Below are 21,343 nucleotides of genomic sequence, written 5' to 3' on the forward strand. Positions count from 1 at the left end.
TATAAGGTCCAAATTGAAGACCCGGCTCATTGCATACTGATGAGCTGGCCCTTGGGGGCTACACATGTGAAATGCAAAACATTCAGTTTATGATTGGCGACTTAGATGAACAGCTCGAATTCTCCAAAGTTGCAACATTTATATTTAAAAAAATCTTAAGCTATGACTACGTTCTACTCTTAAGACTTGGGGGCTACACTGGCTGAACTTTTATAAGTATAAGACAATTACAAGTCCCAGGTTGCTGCAGGCAACAACCCAGCACTTGGCGGCTACATAGTCAAGATATTATTTCTATGCAAAGCACCAAGTCCTGATAAATTCGGAGCTTGGGGGCCATAGGTAATATGGAGATAAAAACAATAGAAGAACACCTCCAAGCTGTCAATTTTCAGCAAGCCGGGTCTCACTTTCTTGGTGGAGGCTTGCAAAGTCCATCTCCTCCAAAGTTATTCATAGAAGGCTTAGAAAAGTCGGCTCAACATCTGACGGATTTCTTTTTTCCCAAAAAAATTATCAATTCGAAGCACTGGAAGCCGTCTCAAAATGTCATATGGGTTATTTTTCCAATATTTTTCTGCATGGAACCAACGTTAGCAAGTTGATTCGAAGCCGGCATGTTGATATGACAAAGAGACCTGGATTTTTGAGGAGCTGGTTCATTGAGTAAACCAGCAAGTTGAGCGCGCCGGTCCCTTAACATATTAATTATTCTTATTTTAGGAGCTTAGCATGAATAATTCAAGCTAACCTGGGGGCTAATGTCAGGGGAATTACCCGCGGTTAGACCCGACAACTCAAGTATACCCCCGCCAAAGACTAGAAGGCCCAGAATCGGGTTATCAAGGAAACAACTTGGGCCGGCTCATTTTTAGCTGGGAGGCTGCACGGAACCCGGCCAGGGATATCAAGGCCCGACAAGGGAAGCAAGACCCGACAAGGAAAATAAGACCTGGCGGAGGAAGCATGACCCGGCGGAGTACAAACCCGGCCTGGGTTGATTGATATGAAAGAGAATAAGGGTGCCCTCACGGAGGTAGAACGTGGCCCAACATGGGAGTGGCAAAGCAGGCCAGTTTTGGATTGTTCGAATAACACCCGGACTAGTATCCAGCTTGTAAAAGAAAAGAGACTAGTTGTAGTCCTACTAGGACTCTACATGTAAGCCGGTCCCTTCAACTTATATAAGGAGGGGCAAGGCACCCCAAGAGTGACAGGTCAGGTCAGGACAGATGGACAAGTTTTATACAAGGTCAAAGTAGAAGCTCTCGAGATTTGTCGTGGATATGGGACACGGGTACCCTCATGAAGATAGTTCGTGGCCCATCATGGGAGGTGGCCCAGCAGGCCGACTAAAACAATTTGAATAAAATCCGGACTCCTATTTGGCTTGTAATAGAAAAGAGACTAGTCCTAATCCTAATATGATTCTACATGTAAGTCAGCCCCTTCAACTTATATAAGGAGGGACAAGGCGCCCCAAGAGGGTAGAAGTTAGAAGCTCAATAATCTTTAGGACTAGAGATAACTAGAGGAGAGCCGGTTTATACAGCCACTCCCCCATTAGCATACGGAATAAGACCTAGCCACAAATAGCAAGTAGGGCTATTACCGCATGATGTTTCTCGGGGCCCGAAGCTGTCTAAATCGTGTCTCGTGTGCTAACCCACCTCGATAATCTCCATGCCTACTAATTCCCACAATAATCTACAGATGATACCGTTGATAAACAACATCGACATTGGCGCCCACCGTGGGGCCAGGTGCGCCGTGGATTCAGATTTCGATGGGTCTAATCTTCATCTACAAATGGCGGTGACTCATTGCCGCAACAATTAGGCGACTCGTGTGCCTGGACATCTTCAATGGCGCGTGCGCGGGGGCTCGACATCAACGCTGCCCTCGTACGCGGCTCATCAAGTTACGGCAACTATAACGCAGACAATTTTTCATCAACACCCGTTACGCGCATACTGCCGGGCAGTAGTAACATCCGCCTTGTGACCTTCTGTTAGGTAACAGATCTCGATCTAGTATTTCTCCCGATCACTGATTCAATTACAAGGTTCACTCTGTCTTCGAAGGAAGGAAGGAAGAAAGCAAAAGTAAAGTCGTGCCGTGCCGTGCCTTGCCGGATCCTCCTGGATGCCGAACCAGCCGCTTCCTTCAGCTTATGTATTCGACCACTCCGGGCCCACAAACCTACGATTCGGTTGCTTGATCCGAGGTGGCCTGGAGATGACGCGCCCTTGCCCCTGATTGGTGGAAAGATGCTCTTCCGTTGCCACGCTGTTCTTCCTCGCTGACTTGGCTAGGACTCTGTCAGCTGGGGGCGTATCTGATGTTGGGTCCCTGACATCCCCTACTCCTTGAGAGCATGCTTGACCCCAAGCTGCTACAGCCGGATACCTGCCTTTGAGTGCAAGAGCGTCTTCCCAAAAGGCATCGAGCAGCTCTGAATCAGACCAGCGCACCAAGTATTGCTCGCGGCGGCCGGCAGGTGTTTGCCGCCAGCGTTTGTCCAAGAGTTCCACTGGGGTTAGTTCAGCAGAACGACGTACCGGGAGTGTAGACGATGCGGCTGTCCCTGGTGCCAGCGCTTGACGCAATTGAGAGACGTGAAAGACAGGGTGAATGCACGACTCCTGCGGCAATGCTAGCTCATACGCCACTGGATTGATCTTGCGAAGCACGTGGAACGGCCCAAAATACCTGAACGATAGCTTGTGATTGGCTCGTCGATGCATCGAGGATTGTACATAAGGTTGCAGCTTGACGAAGACAGCATCACCCACTTGAAACTCCCTGTCAGATCGCTTCTTGTCTGCTTGTACTTTCATAATATGACGAGCTCTGTGCAGGTGTTGCCGCAGTACTTGTTGCATAGTCTTGCGCTCCTCGAGCCGGCCCTTCAGTGCTGGAACTTTGCATACCGATGCTGCTTCAATTCCCCAGTGTCTTGGCTCGTGCCCGTACAATGCCTGGAACGGAGACATGTCCAGTGCTGAGTGGTGGCTGGCATTGTACCAGAATTCAGCCAATGAAAGGAACTGACTACAGTGACTTGGGCAGGCATGGATAAATCATCGCAAATAGATCTCGAGGCACTGATTCACTCTTTCTGACTGTCCATCCGTTTATGGGTGGTACGGAGTGCTCGTCTTCAATTCAGAACCTATGCAGGCAAATAGCTCGCGCCAAAATTTGCTGGTGAACACTGGATCTCTGTCCGAGATGATGGCCTTGGACAGACCATGGAGTTTGTATACATTGTCCAGATATGCTCGAGCTACCCTGGCTGCTGTGAACGGGTGCTGGAGAGGTAGAAAGTGGGCATAGCGGGCGAATTTATCCACCACCACTAAGATGCAATTTGCTCTGCCTGACTGTGGGAGGCCATCAATGAAGTCCATTGTCACCACTTTCCAGGCTCCCTCTGGAAGTGGAATTGGTTCGAGCAACCTGGGATATTTAACCCTCTCCGGTTTTGCCTGCTGACATATGGCACAACCCTCCACATACTGTTGGATGTCCTGCTTCATCTTTGGCCATGCAAAGAGCCTGTGGAGACGTCGATACGTCACGGGGAAACATGAGTGTCTGCCCACAGTGCTATCATGAAAAGCACGCAACATGGCTTGTTGGAGTGCTGGAGATCCACCCAACCATAGCCGTTGTCGGAAATACAACAGTCCCTCGACAACAGAAAAGCGACCTTTCGGGTCTGCCTGTTGAGAGAATTGCTCTAGTAGCTTCTTTGTATGTGGGTTACTCGAATAACTGGCCTTGATATCTTCAATCCAAGATGGTTGGCAGACCGAGATTGCCATGGACTGAACGTCTTCGTGGTGGCGACGAGATAAAGCATCAGCTGCGCTGTTTGTGGTCCCTTGTCTGTAGCAGATCTTATAACGTAGCCTCAAAAGCTTGGTAAATGCTTTCTGTTACCATACTGTCGACATCCGCTGATCATCTAGGTGCACCAAGCTACGCTGATCTGTTCTTATCAAGAATCCGTCATTATGCAAGTAGGGACACCACTGTTCTACTGCCATGAGAATAGCCAAGCATTCCTTCTCGTAAGTGGAAAGGCCCCTGTGCTTGGGAGCCAATGTCTTGCTCATATAAGCGATCGGGTGTGCTGCCTGCTGTAACACTGCTCCCACCCCATAATCACACGCATCTGTGTCAATGACAAAATGTTTGGAAAAGTCTAGCAGATGCAGAACTGGTGCTGAAATCAGACTTTGTTGCAACAGTTCAAATGCCTTGGTTGTTTCAGCAGTCCAAACAAAGGGGTGGTTCTTTTTCAGCAGATTGAAAAGTGGCCTTGCAATAATGCCAAAGTGCTTGACAAATTTCATGTAGTATCCAGCTAGACCGAGGAAGCTACGCACCTCTTTGTTGTTGCAAGGAACAGGCCATTTTCTGACAGTTTCTATCTTCTCTGGATCTGTGGCCACACCCTGTTCACTGATAACATGTCCTAAATAGGCGATCTGCCGCTGCCCAAAAGCACATTTGGATTGCTTGACTTGCCAATGATCTCTTCGGAGTAATTGCAGCACCTGACGGAGATGTTCCACATGTTGTTTCATAGTTTTGCTGAAGACCAAGATGTCATCAAAGAAGAGGATGACACATTCTCGCAGTAGTGGTCGCAGGGTACAAGTGATTGCTCCAATGAAAGTTGGAGGTGCAGCAGCAAGCCCAAACGACATGATCAAATACTCCCAGTGCCCCGAGTGAGTTGTGAAGGCTGTTTTGTATTCTTCCCCCTCTGCCAATCTTATCTGGTGATATCCTGCACGCAGATCCAATTTAGAGAACCATTTCGCTCCAACCAATTCATCAAGTAGCTCATCTATGATCGGAACTGGATACTTGCTGGCAATCGTCATTGCATTCAGACATCTATAGTCCACACACAACCGCCATGTACCATCTTTCTTCTTCACCAAAAGAGCAGGTGAAGAAAAGGGACTCGTACTCTCTCTGATGATGCCTGCATCGAGCAATTCCTTAACTTGACGCTCTATCTCATTCTTGAGCTCTGGTTTGTGGCGGTATGGTCGTTGATTGACAGGTTGTGCCCCCTCCATGAGCGGAATTCTGTGATCGCAAGCACGCCTGGGTGGAAGTCCTTTTGGTTCCTCGAAAACATATGTATATTGTTCCAGAACTCTGAGGATCTCTACTGGAATAGCTTCTTCTTGTAATCCTGCTTCACTCACAGCATTCAGGTGGACCACATACGCTACCGAGCCCTGCTTGCATGCTGTTAACAATTCTTGGGATGATCTAGCAGAGCATTGATGTTGATTATTGGTAACTGCTTGCAATTCGACCAGCCCTTCCTCCGTTGTAACTGTCATATGTTGTGCCTCCCAATCAATGTTCATGGGGCTGTGTTTCTTGAGCCAGTCCATCCCCAAGATAGCATCATAAGCTCCAAGTGATAGGACTTTGAAATTGGTGATAAATTCATGCCCCTGAGAAGTCCATTGGCACTGTGGTATGAAACTGTCGCAGTTCAACACAGCACCATCTGCCACTTTAACTCTGCATGTCTTGGGTAGTTTGCATACTCTAGATAGTTTGGCTACCATGTGATGGTCGACAAATGAGGAGGAGATGCCCGAGTCAACCATCAATGACGTTTCCTCCCCTTGAATCCATGCGTGCAGTTGCATCACACCCGGCCCGGCAGACCCATCCACCGCTTGCTTGGAAATGGTGCAGAGGTTGTCTTCATCCAGCTCGTTTGGTTCGTGATTGTTTTCCCCTAGCACCTCTTCTGCTGCAAAGAGCTCCAAGAGTTCCTCCACTACATGCATCTGCACAGTAGGAGGACATGTGTGATCCTTGCCCCATCGTCCGCCACATTTAAAACACAGACCTCGGGCGCGCCTAAAACAGCGCATGCTGCCACCTTACTGCCTTCTGCTCCGGCCCTTGCTGCTTGGGTACCCCGGTGATCTTCCGCTTTGGCTGCAGGCACTGACAGTCGTGCAGTACTCACCGGCAGACTTGGCGTACTGACACCCACCAAACGCGACATTGGCAATCGGATGGCCGCGGGGCGTAAGGTGTTCTCCCCATCAGCCACTTCCTCCTGAAGCAGAGCAAGCGAACAGGCCGTGTCGATGTCTGGTGGTCTGTGAATGAGCACCACTGCTCGTATATCCGCCCGTAGCCCCTCGATGAATCATGTAAGAAAGAAATACAGATGTGTCAGTTCAGAATAAGAGATCATATGATTCATCAACGTCTCAAATCGCTCAATGAAATTTGCAACTAATTCAGTCTGACGGATAGCATAAAACTGGCGAATCAGCGATTGGTGTTTGTCACGCCCAAATCGAGTGCACAACAACGCTGTGAACGATTCCCACACAAGACCAGTGATCTTGCGCTGCATAGACTGCAACCAAATGGCTGTCGGACCAGAGAAATTCAGAATTGCCATGGGTACCCAATAGGATTCTTGAACCCCGAACATCTGAAAATATTGCTTTGCCAACGTTTTCCAGAGCTGTGGATTCTCGCCAGCGAAGCTGGGAAACGAGATCGATGGCGGTGCTTGCCCCATCGCCGCGAGCACTTGTGAAGATAACGGAGGGGAATTAGGGGACTGGATCAAGGCCATACCCGTGACCGGGGAAGCCGCCGGTGACTCGAGAGTCACCGTCGGAGTTCCCCCGGGGTGCAGTGACGCGCCGTGGCATGGTTGCCCTTGGATCTCGCCCGCGACCATACGAGGGGTCACAGGCGGCGGGGATCCGCTGGATGGTGCGATCGATGTTGACGCGGCTTGGAACGCGGCGACGGAGGACTCCAGCTGAGCGAATCGCGCCTCCATCTCCGGCTTCCAGGAGACGAGGGCGTCGATCCGGGCGGTCTGCGTCGCCACGGCCTTGAGGATGGCTTTGCTGTCGTCGTCCTGCTTGTTGGCGCGGGCGACGGCGTCCTCGTTCATCTTGTCGAGGTACGCCTTCAGCGCCGGGTCCATGGTGGCGATGATGGTGTCGTGCGCTTGCTTCCGGCGGCGAGTTTCCAGCGCGGTGAACTGGTAGTGGCGGGGCGGCGGCGGAGGAGGGGTGGTAGGTGGCTAGCTGATACCACGATGTTAGGTAACAGATGTCGATCTAGTATTTCTCTGGATCACTGATTCAATTACAAGGTTCACTCTGTCTTGGAAGGAAGGAAAGAAGAAAGCAAAAGTAAAGCCGTGTCGTGCCGTGCCTTGCCAGATCCTCCTGGATGCCGAACCAGCTGCTTCCTTCAGCTTATGTATTCGACCACTCCGGGCCCACAAACCTGCGGTTCGGTTGCTTGATCTGAGGTGGCCTGGAGATGATGCGCCCTTGCCCCTGATTGGTGGAAAGATGCTCTTCCGTTGCCACGCTGTTCTTCCTCGCTGACTTGGCAAGGACTCTATCAGCTGGGGACGTATCTGATGTTGGGTCCCTGACACTTTCTTCGCCGGTGACTCAGAAATTATCTTGACGATCCCTTCGATGGAAAGATGTGAAATCGAGTTTTGTATCGGCTGTTAAAATTTCGTCACTTTCCGATGGCTAGATCTCCCAGACCGACTCAAACCCTGAAACTCTGTCGGAACCTGACGAAACTCCGCACGATCTTAGGAAAATACTTATGGAGGTTGACTCGGAAATCAATTGGAAGATCCCTCCGGTGAAATCATGCGGAATATAATTCCGCACCAATCCTCAAAATTTCAGCCAATTCCAACGGTTAGATCTCCGTCAGGGACCCGCGCACTGCAGCAAGTTTCAGATCTAGATGAGTTCGCAAATCCAAACCACGGGATATATTGGCTCCATCGGCAAAACGGTCAACTTCAACCGCTTCATCACTGGCTGAGACATCAAATTATGTCATGGGTGACTCGGACGGCTCCAGCCAACCGGCTCGGATCACATCCGGCTCCGTTGATTCTGTCTTCAATCGCCGACTCAGACCGCACCGTCTCCGGCTTCGGCGAGTCCGCTGTGGTTGATTTTGATCCCACAGTAGCCTACTTCTATGGGTCACCCTCAACCTTCCGCCGGCTTAGACTGCATCCCTAACAGCTAAGTTACTTTCATGCTTAAATTCATCTTTATTTTGTTTTCATCAAGAAAAATAAAGTTATACCTTGAGTTAATCTCGAGGGCTATTGTTTCTTCTCATATATAAAGCTGAGTTGTAAGGTTACCAAAGAGGACTAGTTGTCACAATGCACAGTTCAAACATGGTACCCTATCTATCAGCGAAATAATTTGATGTTCGTTCTTTACTAAGTTAGACGCAACTCACAATCGACCAAGTAGTGCATATGATATTGTCAATCAACTTTGATGCATCAAAAAGCCTTTGTCGACCCTAAACATATTGTATTGCATGAAAAAAGTCTACGTGAAAGCCTACTTAGTCGAGTCGAATGAGTAACTAATTAAACAAAAGTTAACAAAATCGCTGAAATTTCCATTTAATTTTGTTTTATACATCACGAATGGTGTAATGCATTCATGTGTTTTATTTCAGGAAAAAAGAGTCTCAAGCCAACTCCTTGAGTCGTCTCGAGCCTCGGGGGCTATCAAGCCAGAATTTGTGAAAAATGGACTTTGTTCGTTAACACAACACAAGTTCACAGACCCCCGGGTTATTAGAGGACTAAACAAACCCGACGCTCGGGGGCTATAGATGATATATATATCTATCTATATATATATATATATATATATATATATATATATATATATATATATATATGCTATTGGAGTTGAAGAAAATTTAGAAAGACCCGGCCTGGGAAGACAACCCGGCAGCATTATACGTCTGCAACCCGGTAACATCTACGCTCGTAAGTAGCCAGCTTCGACGACTCATCGTCCTCGATGCTCACGACCCGGCAACCTCGCCGCTCGTAAGCCGGCAATCTCTTCATCCATATTTCTGCATCCATTACGTCAACGACCCGGCAAAAGCTCAGTGTCCCAGGAAGACAAAGACATCAAACAAATCAGGACCTTCCGTCCAACTCTTCGAGTCACCCGAAAGCTCAGGGGCTACTATTGTGGATATGGGACACGGGTACCCTCATGAAGATAGTTCATGGCCCATTATGGGAGGTGGCCTAGCAGGCCGACTTAAATAATTTGAATAAGACCCGGACTCCTATCCGGCTTGTAATATAAAAGAGACTAGTCCTAATCCTAATAGGACTCTACATGTAAGCCGGCCCCTTCAAATTATATAAGGAGGGGCAAGGCGCCCCAAGAGGGTAGAAGTTAGAAGCTCAATAATCTCTAGGGCTAGACACAACTAGAGGAGAGTCGGCTTATACAGTGACTCCCCCATTAGCATACGGAATAAGACCTAACCACAAACAACACGTATGGCTATTACCGGATGATGTTTTCGAGGGCCTGAAGCTGTCTAAATCTTGTCTCGTGTGCTAACCCACCTCGATGATCTCCACGCGTACTAATTCCCACAATCATCTACGGAGGATACCGTTGATAAACAACACTGACAAGATTAGAGGTAGCGAAATAGGACCCTTGTAATCAAGATCATCATCATCAATAGCAATCAAGCAGGATGTAGGCTTTTACCTCCACCGTGAGGGGCCGAACCTGGGTAAACTTGCGTCTCTCGATTCCGACCAACCCCATCCAAGCGATCACCTAACAGCGATGGCCCAACGACTTAGTTCTCTCACGAGGACATCTGTCATGACAAAACCACGACACTTGTGGAGCAAGTTCAGGGCTGGATAGAACACAATGTCAACGGTAGGCAAGGAGGTTCTTGTCAAAGCAGTTGCCCTGGCAGTCTTGGTATATTTATGTCGTGTTTTAAACTCCCAAGAGGACTTTGTGAACATCTCAACATGTTAATCCGAAAGTTTTGGTGGGTTAGCAAGGATGGAAAATGCAAACCTCACTAGGTATCATGGAAATCCATGAGCCAACCAAAAGGTATGGGAGGTTTGGGCTTCAAAGATTTTGAACTGTTTAACCTAGCTATGTTGGCAAGACAGGCATGGACGCTTTTGCAGCAGCCAGAGACATTAAGTGCACGTCTGTTAAAGAGCATATACTATCCGGATTCTTCCGTATTGCATGCGAACTTGGGTGCTCAGCCAAGCCAGATTTGGGGAGCCATAATTGAAGGTAGAGACACAGGTTAAAACAAGGGCTCATTATAAGGATGGGAAATGGAGAGAAAAAATATCTAGAATGAACAGTGGTTACCCCGTGATGAGATGATGCGGCCTTATGGTCGTTTGATTCAGAACCCACCCACTCGTGTGTCAGAGTTGATAGATTCTACCTCATCTACATGGAATAGGCAGTGTCTGCATCAAGTGTTCCTCCCTTTTGATGCCTCGCTGATCATGGGAATCCCGTTATGCACAATGAATATCCCAAATTTCTGGAGCTGGAATTTTGAAAATTGGTACCTGTAGACCAAATAGGGTAGTGTAGCACTTCCACAGAAGTATCCCAATGAGTAATTGTCCCAACAAAGAGCGAAGGTGAGTACTTATGGAGGCGTTTCTATCACACACAAGGTGTCACAGATCTTGTGTGAAGTACTGCATGAGCTTGTGCAAATACTGTTGTTGTCCTGGGTAAACGATAAACTATAATATGCTAGTAAAAAGAGGATTTAAATGTTACTACTAAATAACTAATAAAAGTAAATAACAAGAGCTTAAAATGTAAATGGTGTTTCCTGCAATGAAGAGATTAGGTGTGGAGAGATTTTAGTTCATGGTAAGAATATATGAATTGTGCTAGTGCGACGGTAATACCAGTTACCTTGTATTGTACTCATAGTATTTGATATAAACTTTCTATAGGCGGTTCTCCCTAGAGTTATGAAACTCCTCCATTAGGGGTTACATTTCATTCTATGATCCTGCTTCTCTGTTGCCATAGAGTGGTCGTTTCCACAATTAAGGTCATGAGACCGGAACCAAGCATTAAGTTCAATGGATAACCGTTATCTCACATTATCTTCTGTTCTCATAGATATCTCCACGTGTCACGTCAGAGGTCACAGAGTTTCTGAACAATATGTGTTACCTGTGTTCTTGAGATCATGTTGCCTGGGCCCTTAAATTGCACAAGACGCATAGAGTTCACCACAGTATAACAACATACTAAATAGATCATACTACTACGAATTCAAATGACGACATATAGGATAGGCACATATAGATCTTACCACTTACCTACATCTCCCACACCTAGGGGAATTACTCACACATCATAAGAGGGGAGTCAATCGCAATAGAGAGAAAAACCATGAAAACCATATCGATAATATTGAGGGGATCCACAATGAAATGAAATAATTCTCAAATAGTCTTGATCTCAGACGAGATGGAGTAGAGATTAAAATTTCCAATCCCTCTTATAATAGTGAAGGAGGTGATGATGATGATGACGATGATGGAGATGAAAGGACCAAAAAAACAACAATGATCTTCTTGAGTTCTCGTGATCATCTCTTCTCCTGTTCTGGATGGTGTGGCGGAGGCTAGGGTTTTCTTCTCCTCGTGGTCCCTTCATGAAAGTTGCTTGTATAAATGAGGAGGGGTCGTGGGCACTCCAAACGTCCGCTCAAGCAAGCGTGTGCGGTCGTATGGAACGCCGTCTTTCACTCTAGTGCGTCTGTTGACAATGCTCTCTTCAGGGAAGTTGCTCCAAATGACTTGATTTGCACCAATATCCTCTGGTTTCCTTCCAAATGTGATATTTCCTGCCATCCAAAGGACAAAGTAGATTTTCCTCTCTTTTGTTAGATTAGCATTAGAAATATCCGAAGAATAACAAATCCAATGAAACCAAATGGAAATCACTATGAAAAACATAGTAAATTCTCGAGCCACAAAAAATAACGGCTTGTTGTCGATCAAATCTGCTTATAGAATGCTAGTGGAAACTAGGCAAAGAAGGGAAGCGTGGCTTTAGAGTTCGGTAGGTTCTTCTGGCACAAACTGTGAGGAAGGATCCTGGAAAATTCTATGGAAAATTCAGGTACGTGGGAAGATCATAATGTTTCTTTGGAAGCTCTCGAACAGTCACTGCCGACAACGGGTGTTAAAGCCCATAGACACATGTTAGCATCGTCCTCTTGTGTCCTATGTGGCGCACTAGATTCGTGGCGCCACTCCTTGCTAAAATGCATAACATCTAGGTGTTCATGGGCACTTGTTGACGAGGAACTTGGACAAAGTCTGGTTGTTGCGTCGGGATCGAATGCAAAAAAATGGCTCTTCTCACTACTTGAAACGTTATCACATGAGCAGTTTGTGAAGATGGCGGTTACACTATGGGTCGTTTGTTTGTCTCCATGAAAGGCTATCCACGAAGGAATCTTCCAAACACCATCAGCGTTGCACGTGTTCGTTAAAAAGTTCATAAATGAGCTCCAGTTGGCACAGGAGAAGCGGGCAAGAGCCACAGCTACGGGCCCGACCATGCCAACCCCGGGAGTTTCAAGACCAAATACTGGTACCGTTACGTCCTATACAAACATTTTTTACCCCCTTTCCGCGACAGAGTTTTAAACCATCGTCTTGCCTGTGTGTGTGATAGGGGGTCCATCTGACATGACCCAAAAAACATTTGCAATAGGCGAGCGGCTGATGACGATTTCCGTAAGGTAACCGTATGAGAAGTTGCGGACTATCCCACACATTAGACCTCGATGTTAAGTTTGTGATCCGCGAGACACCCAGAATGATTACAGAGATATACTCGTGTGAAAAATGTGGATATCACAAACATTTAATCTACCGATGTGTTAGCGATAGGTGCATTATCACACACAATTAAAAATCGTAATATGTGTGCGACGCCTCTATTATTGCCAATGTGTCCATTTCATAAGCCTATCACACACGCGCTCCATATGTGCACCGTCTTCTTTTTATCCGATATTACACACGCATATAGGTTTAAACGTTTGTGGTACTGCCATGAATCGCACACGCATATGGTATGGAAACATGTGTGGTACTGCTGGTAATCTTACACGCATATGAGATGGAACCGTGTGTTCGGCTGTTGAGTATCGCACACGTTTTCCGTCAAAGAACCATGTGTTCTTTATTTTCCCATTGCACACGTTGTTTTCTTTCTCGTCGTGTGTACAGTATTTTATTCCCTGTTGTTTGGTTTTATTTTTTTCCTGTATTATTATTCGAACTAGAAATTTCAAATTTCAAATTATGAAGTGTGTAATTCAAATATTTCATGTTCTCATCACAATGGTTCAACAACCAATCCATAAATCAAAATCTTAGTACAATATGTTCAATAATTACAGAATTAGGCAGCATATTAACTATGATGAACCACAATATTGAGGCGATAAAGGTGAAGAGAGAAGTGTAAATTATTTTGGATGTCGATGGTGTTGAAGAAGTGAAATGCTCATAATGTGCCCTCCTCCATGCCAAAGGTGCGCATAACTTTTATCCAACCCCTTGTGACGATCGCCCGCTCATTCATCACCGCCTTCAAGAAGACTTCTAAACCATTGTCATGGTAGTATGAATTATATACTTTAACATTAGTTGCCTCCACTCCGGTCATGTAGTTTAAAAGGTAATCATGAGTAAATTGCTTCAGAAACCACTGGAAAGAGAAAGCTTTCAGATATTCATGTCTAATAGAGTAACTCGTTGTGGGCAGAGCGGAAAAGGCAACAGATTGCTTAGCATCCTAAAGTTCACTACTGTCTTGGATAAAGTGTAAATAAAGAGTTTAATTCCCATCACTTCTCTTTCGCGTAACAATCTTTCTTAGTTTCCTCACTTGACGCTTGTTCATGAATATCTCATTGCCCCATACGTAAAAAGGGTCGAAGCGTGGATTAGTAGAGTTGATATATGTACCTACAAGCAACCAATAAATATTAGAAGCTAAACTACAATTGCACAAATGATGTAAAATACTATAAGACATGGGATGCAACTAACCTCGATGGCAAACAACAACGTCGTCATTGTGTCGCGTAAGTACATGGAAAGGCATGTTAACTACAACATGGGTTAACATCCACCAAAAATAGCAAATGATAATAAAACGGTGGCAAAGGGACAAAGTAAAAAATTGATAGAACTTTTTACTACAAGAGGCTTAACAGCAACCTAAGTTATGTATTGTAAGTTTGTAGCTGGTATTGGTGAAATTGAACTGGACAGTTCATACTTGAACATTACAGTGTGCATTACTGAAATAAACAAGGCATGTGTTAACTACAGACAACCTAATATAGCCATTGAAACTGGTACTGATGAAATTGAAATTGACAGAGTTAAACATCGCAAGGAAGTGATGATAGGGCAGAGAATAGCCCAGTTGTCTAGAAAAATGCAGGGAAAATAGCTAAGATGGTTAGGCATGTTTACTACAATAGGCTTAATACATCAACCGTACAAAACGTAGCCATTTCAACTGGTATTGGTAAAATTGAACTGGACAGTTCCTACTTGGTAAATCCCAAGGGGTAGTTGTTGGAGCACTTCATCTGGGCCAGAGCCTACCCCATGTCGGTAGCGTCGGAGACGAGGTGTTCCTCCAGGTCGAAGCGTGGATTAGTGTCGCTGACATGTGTACCTACAAAAAGCAAGTAAATGTTACAAGCTAAACTGCAATTGCACAAGTGATGTAAAATACTATAAGACATTGAGATGAAACTAACCTCGACGATAAACAACATCATTTTCCATTATGACCCTGCATAAGTACATGAAAAGTCATGTTAACTACAACAGGGTTAACATCCACCAAATATGGCCAACGATAATAAAACGACATCATATCTAGTGATATCTTCATTGCGAAGAGTAGCACGCTAGCAAAGGGACAGATAAAAAATAGATAGAAATGTTTACTACAACAGGCTTAATAGCAACCTAAGTTAGGCATTATAAGTTTGTAACTAGTATTCGTGAAATTAAACTGGACAGTTCATATTTGAACATCACAGTGTGCATTCTTAATTAAACAAGGCACATGTTAAATACAAACAACCTAGTATAGCCATTGAAACTGGTGCTGATGAAATTGAAACTAACAGAGTTAAACATCGCAAGGCTAGTGTTGCTAGAGCAAAGAATGACCCAGTTGTCTATAAAAAGGTAGGGAAAATAGCTAAGACGGGTTAGGCGTGTTTACTACAACATACTTAATACATTTGTGCCAGATGCAACTGATATTGGTAAAATTGAACTGGTCAGTTCATACTTGGTAAATTCCGAGAGGTAGTTGCTGGGGCACTTCATCTGGGCCAGAGCCCGCACCAAGTCGGCGGCGCCGGAGGTGATGTGTTCCTTCGGGTCGAAACGTGGATCAGTACCACAGACATGTGTACCTACAAGTAACAAGTAAATGTTACAAGCTATGTTGCAATTGCACAAATGATGTAAATTACTATAAGACGTTGGGATGGAACTATCCTCGATGGTAAACAACAACATCACCCATTGTGGCCCCACATAAGTACATGGAAAGGCATGTTAACTACAATAGGGTTAACATCCACAAAAACAATCAATGGTAATTAAACAACAACATCTTGAATGATATCTTCATTGCGTGTAGTAGCACGGTAGCAAAGGGGCAGAGTAAAAATGGATAGAATTGTTTACTACAATAGGCTTAACAGCAACCTAACGTATGCATTGTAAGGTTGTAATTGGTATTGGTGAAATTGAACTGGATAGTTCATACTTGAACATAACAGTGTGCATTACTGAAATAAACAAAAGGCATGTGTTAACTACAGACAGACTAATATAGCAATTGACAGTGATGCTGATGAAATTGAAATTGACAAATTTAAACATTGCAAGGCAAGTGTTACTAGATAAGAGAATAGCTCAATTGTCTAGAAAAAGGTAGGGAAAATAGCTAAGACAGGTTAGACATGTTTACTACAACAGGTTTAATACATCGACCGCACAAAACATAGCCATTGCAACTGGTATTGATATAATTGAACTGGAAAGTTCCTACTTCGCAAATCCCGAGGGGTAGTTGCTGGGGAACTTCATATGGGCCAGAGCCCGCACCAAGTCGGCGGCGTCAGAGGCGATGTGTTCCTCCGGGTCGGCACGCACAATGGCCACCGTGCCATCGACCACCATTAGATCTTCGACCTCCGCGTGATATGTGGTTGGACTTACGCGACGATGCTCTGGAGTAGGGGTGGGGTTTTGGGAGCATGAGGGTGCGGCATTAAGCAATAAGGTCGGGGCGGTGATGGAGATTGATGGGTTACCTAACTGGGTCGACGAGGCTCGGGCAGAACGTAGATATGGTTGAAGTTGTGGTTACAACAACGGCGGTTTGAGCTGCCGGGAGGGGAAAAGGGTGGGGAGATACTGTAGAAATGTGATGTGTGCGGATGGGGTGGGAGGAATAAATTCTGAAACCATGCGCCTACTAAAAATTTCGCTGCGAAAGTTGAAACTTACGCGGGAAAAACACACAACGCAGACGAAGTGCATAAAATACTCGTGTGTGAGAAAAAAAGAAAATTGGCAGATCCCATCTCCAAAAAACTGTACGCATGTAGTTGATTAAATCCATCAAAGGGCGGTCGTGATGGTACGTGTACGATATTAGAAAAATTCGCACAGATATCTGACTTATGGATCATTAGTGCACATGGTACGCCATAGAAATCGTGTGTTTTGTGATCTTCTAATAATTATTATATCTATCGGCATCTATAGCCGCAACCTACAAATTTCAAAATCTTTTTCATTGTAGTAGGCCTATCAACGTACATGAACGAGGCAAAGTTGACACTTGATGAACAATCATCAGTTTATGAAATGCAATCAAGTGTCAACCTGCCTCGCTCACACAGCGAGAATTGATCGAGCTATGCAACAAGAAAGAAGCTTACTACCATCCGTCGACGCGGCTATTTAAGTTGGTCCACGTTCGCCACGTGCGCACCAGAGCAGAAGCATGATGTGCAGAGATGAGAGAGGAAGGAGCTTCGGGTGGCTGCAGGTGAGACCGCTATGACCCGGTTGGGTCAATTTTGTTTGATTGGGTGAACGTTGCGGACGTCTAGTGAGGAAATAGGGCCGGGGTCCAGCTCTAAAACTTCAGTGAACATATGCTAAGCAATGCTCAAAGCCCTAAAAGGATGTCTCTTATCGACATTGTACGTTAAAGTAGATACCAACTTAAATTCCTAGATACTAATTTGCTCTAAAAACTAGTAAGTAGTACTGGTGTAGATGCTCATAATTAATTAAACAAACGTACGGGCGACACACACTAACTACTTCTCACATGCTGGCCAGACGTCATCGTTCTCTTTGTCTTCCTTGTCGGCGGCAGCCCACCGTTATTATATCTCTGCCCAGCTCTCCTCTGCGTAGTGGTAGCTACCACCACGATCCTGGCAGGTGGAGGCATCGGGCCATGCTGACCAAACGCCATCGTTCTCCGGACTAACGCATCAACCTTTCCAGAAGCCCAGGAGACAAGGAGTTAGCTCTATGCATTCCTCTATTGAAGGTAAAGAATTCACAAATTGATGAAGTCCACATAATGGAGCTCAAAAGCCGATTACCAAATCTACTTGCAGCCCACCGTAACGTACGGGCGACACACACACTAACTACTTCTCACATGCTGGCCAGACGTCATCGTTCTCTTTGTCTTCCTTGTCGGCGGCAGCCCACCGTTATTGGATCTCTGCCCAGCTCTCCTCTACGTCGTGGTAGCTACCACCACGATCCTGGCAGGTGGAGGCATCGGGCCATGATGACCAAACGCCATTGTTCTCCTTCCCGGCCTTGTCGGCGGCAGCCCACTGTTCTCGTATCTCCGTCCAACTCTCCTCAGCAACGCATGCGACCACTTCTTTCTTGCGGTAGTGGGACTCTCTTTTCTTCAGTGCTTTCTGCCTTTTCCGCTCCTTTTGTGTGGTTTTGGCCGCCTCTTGCTGCATGCCCATTCAGCCTTGACAGCTTCAAAGTCCGCCAACGTACGTGTGCGGCTGCAGGTGGCGATGAACTCGACGCGGTGGGATGTCGCTTCTTTACCAGTTAGTGTGTGGTCACGGGCGACGAGGAACTCGGCGCGACGGGATGCCATCGCTTCCTTACCAGTTAGTGTGCGGCGCGATGGCATGAACGATGCTTGGAGAGACCTCTGGAACGGAGTTGCCGGACAACCATATAGTGCAGTGGTTTTTCGAGCACTCGAGATCCATATATATGATGTGGCAGTGCCCGCCCTGGCTACGACGCTTCCTAGTAGCGCTTGCATGCATGTTGCCATAGAGCTTGCATGGTCATTGAGAAGCTGAGCCGTCGTCATTGCATGCTGCCAGCAGCGCAGTCTCGTCGATAAACCATGCGCTATCAGTGTTGCGTGCGACAGTCGCGTGTTCTCGATCGTGCCGACAAGCCTACATAGCTCGACATTAAAAGCGAGCTCTCGCATGCATGCAAGCGATACTTCTCTTCACTTCCATCGAACATTTCGCAAACGATTTCTTCATCAAATCGTTTGCGATAAAAAATGTATTTTAGAAAATGCACAAGCCTAAATATGGTAAATGATTTCGGAAAATGCCAAATTTGAACACGGTGCATTATAGGGTGTATGTTGATCGTAGAAAAAAAAAACTCAAGGACAAACAATGAAGGAAATTTGGATTACCCTTCAATCTCGCGATTTCCCTCTTGAAACCACGAAACGTCCTCGGTGATGATTTAATTTATGAAGAGCGTGTATAACGACATTAGCCAAACCATCTCAAAAATTTACCACAGCATGATGAGGTCATACCATGGCACCATGTCAGGTATCATGTTTGCATGCATCTTTTTCATTTCTCTAGAGTTGAAAATTAATAAATGACACGTTTATGCTTGACTCTTGCCACACATATCCTTAAAATATCTCCCCATTCCTTGTAAAAGGTAAGAAACTTTACGAAATACGACAAGCATGATATTTCAGACCGTTTTTGTGCATTTTTTCGTGCATCGATTGTGTCAATTTGAATTATGTGCATTAATGCCTAGAAATGCACGTAATAGGCTAAATGTAGTAAATGAGTCCGAAAAAGTGCCAAATTTGAACATGGTGCATTATAGGGGGTATGTTGATCATGAAAAAATACTCAAGGACAGACGATGAAGGAAATTTGGATTCTCCTTCAATCTTGGTGATTCCCTTCTCGAAACCACGAAATTTCCTCGGTGATGGTTTGATTTATGATGAGCATGTATAACAACATCAGGGAGATCAAGGCAAGAGCAACTTTTTTTAATTGTAACTTTACTTTGAAGGTCGTGCAGCCAATGTTGATCCACATAGCTTAGCTAGATTTTCTTTATCTTTAGCTCCTCTTCGTCATGTTTGGTTTGTCTATCCACATGACACAAATTGTATCCCACCAGTTGTGGTTTTTGATCAATAAAGATTGGCTTTACCCCTCAAAAAAGCTACCTAAGTTGGCTTCACTCGCTTTGTTTTTATTTTGTTTTCTCCTGCTCTTTTCTTCGTTTCTTCCATTTTCTTTGGTTCTCTTTTTTCCTTCGTTTTTCAGCGAGTTTCTACGTTTATTTTATGGTTTTCACTTTTTTAGTTTTTCTTTGTTTCTTTCCCAGTCTTCACTGGTTTTCTTTTCTTTTCTTTCTTTCTTTCTTCTTTCTTCAGTTCTCTTTTTTTTCTTGTTTTTCATAGGTTTTTGTTTATTTCTCAGTTTTCCCTATTTCCATTTTTTCATTGCATTTTATTTATTTTCTATTTTTTATCTGTTTTTCCTTTCTAGATTTTATTTGCTTTCTTCGTTTTTGTGTGTTTCTTTGTTGATTTCCATCGGTTTCTTTTTTGTTCAACACATGTCAATTTTTCATTACACATTCAAAAAACTTCTTATATAGAAGAACCATTTTTATATGCACGTTTAACATTTTAAAACACATGATTAAATTTGTTTTTCTAAACTTTTTTTTTATGTCTACTCTTTACATACATATTGTATATTTTTGGTATGTATATAATACATTTTAATTACGTGTTAATCATTTGTGAAATACATGATTTACATTTTTTAATACATGGTTAATATTATTTTTTGTAAATGATGATAAATTTTTAAAGAACAATAAACATTTTTCCACACACAAGTACATTTTTTGCACATCAGCAACATTTTTATATTGATACTTAATTTTTTTAATACACAATCAATTTTTTGAAATATTTGCTTTTGATGTCCACTCTTATTTAATGTACGTTGTACTTTTTTGTATACAGCAGGGACATTTGTTTTATACATGCTAACATTTTTAAATACATGATCAACATTTTTCATACACATTGTACTTTTTGTATATATTTTTTGTACACATGAAAAAATAAATTCTATACACAATTCAAATGTTTGATTAACATTTTCAAAATATTTGATTATCAATTTTCAAATGTTTGACCAAGTTTTTCTATACACATTGTACATTTTTTGTGCACATTTGTCGTATGCATGAGAAACATCTTCTCTATACACATCTAACATTTTTCATATGCTTGGTTAACATTTTTAAAATGCTTAATGTATATATATATAGAGAGTATTTAAAAGTATAAAGAAAAAAATAGAAAAACACAAAAACAAAAAACATGCAAAAATAGTAGAGAAAAACAGGCAATGGCTTGTAGCCTCCCACGCACTGGGCTGGCCCATTGAGGGAGAAGCCTGATGTATGCACGAGAGCAACTAATTAACGAGCGCTCCTTCGGGAGCCTCGCAACGATCAGCGCCACTTGGCGCGCTCTCAGCCGCCCGCCACGTGTCGCGCTCTGGACGCTCCCTCCGAAATTTTTTACCGCACACATTTTCGGCTTTTTAAACGGGGTTTTTCGGGTTTTTTCAACGTTTCGGTTTTCCACCGGTCTTCCTGAACTTTTGGAGAAAAAAAAATTCGCGAAAAAATGCGTTTTTTTCCTTTCGCAAGAGTCACGGCCGTGCCTCTCGGAAATGAAAAAACGTGTTTTCTGTTTTTTCCTTCCGCGAAGGGCACGGTTTTGCTTCCGAGAGAGGCACGGCTTTTACTTTCGCGAGAGTCACGGCCACTGATGTCGCTTCAAGTATGTCGGTATTTCTCCAAAAAGGAAGGGATGATGCAGCACAGTAGCGGTAGGTATTTCCCTCAGATATGAAACCAAGGTTATCGAACCAGTAGGAGAACCAAGCAACACAACGTAAACAGCCCCTGCACACAAATAACAACACCTCGCAACCCGACGTGTTAAAGGGGTTGTCAATC

Source organism: Aegilops tauschii, chromosome 7 (assembly GCF_002575655.3).
Source record: "Aegilops tauschii subsp. strangulata cultivar AL8/78 chromosome 7, Aet v6.0, whole genome shotgun sequence".
NCBI classification, from domain to species: domain Eukaryota; kingdom Viridiplantae; phylum Streptophyta; class Magnoliopsida; order Poales; family Poaceae; genus Aegilops; species Aegilops tauschii.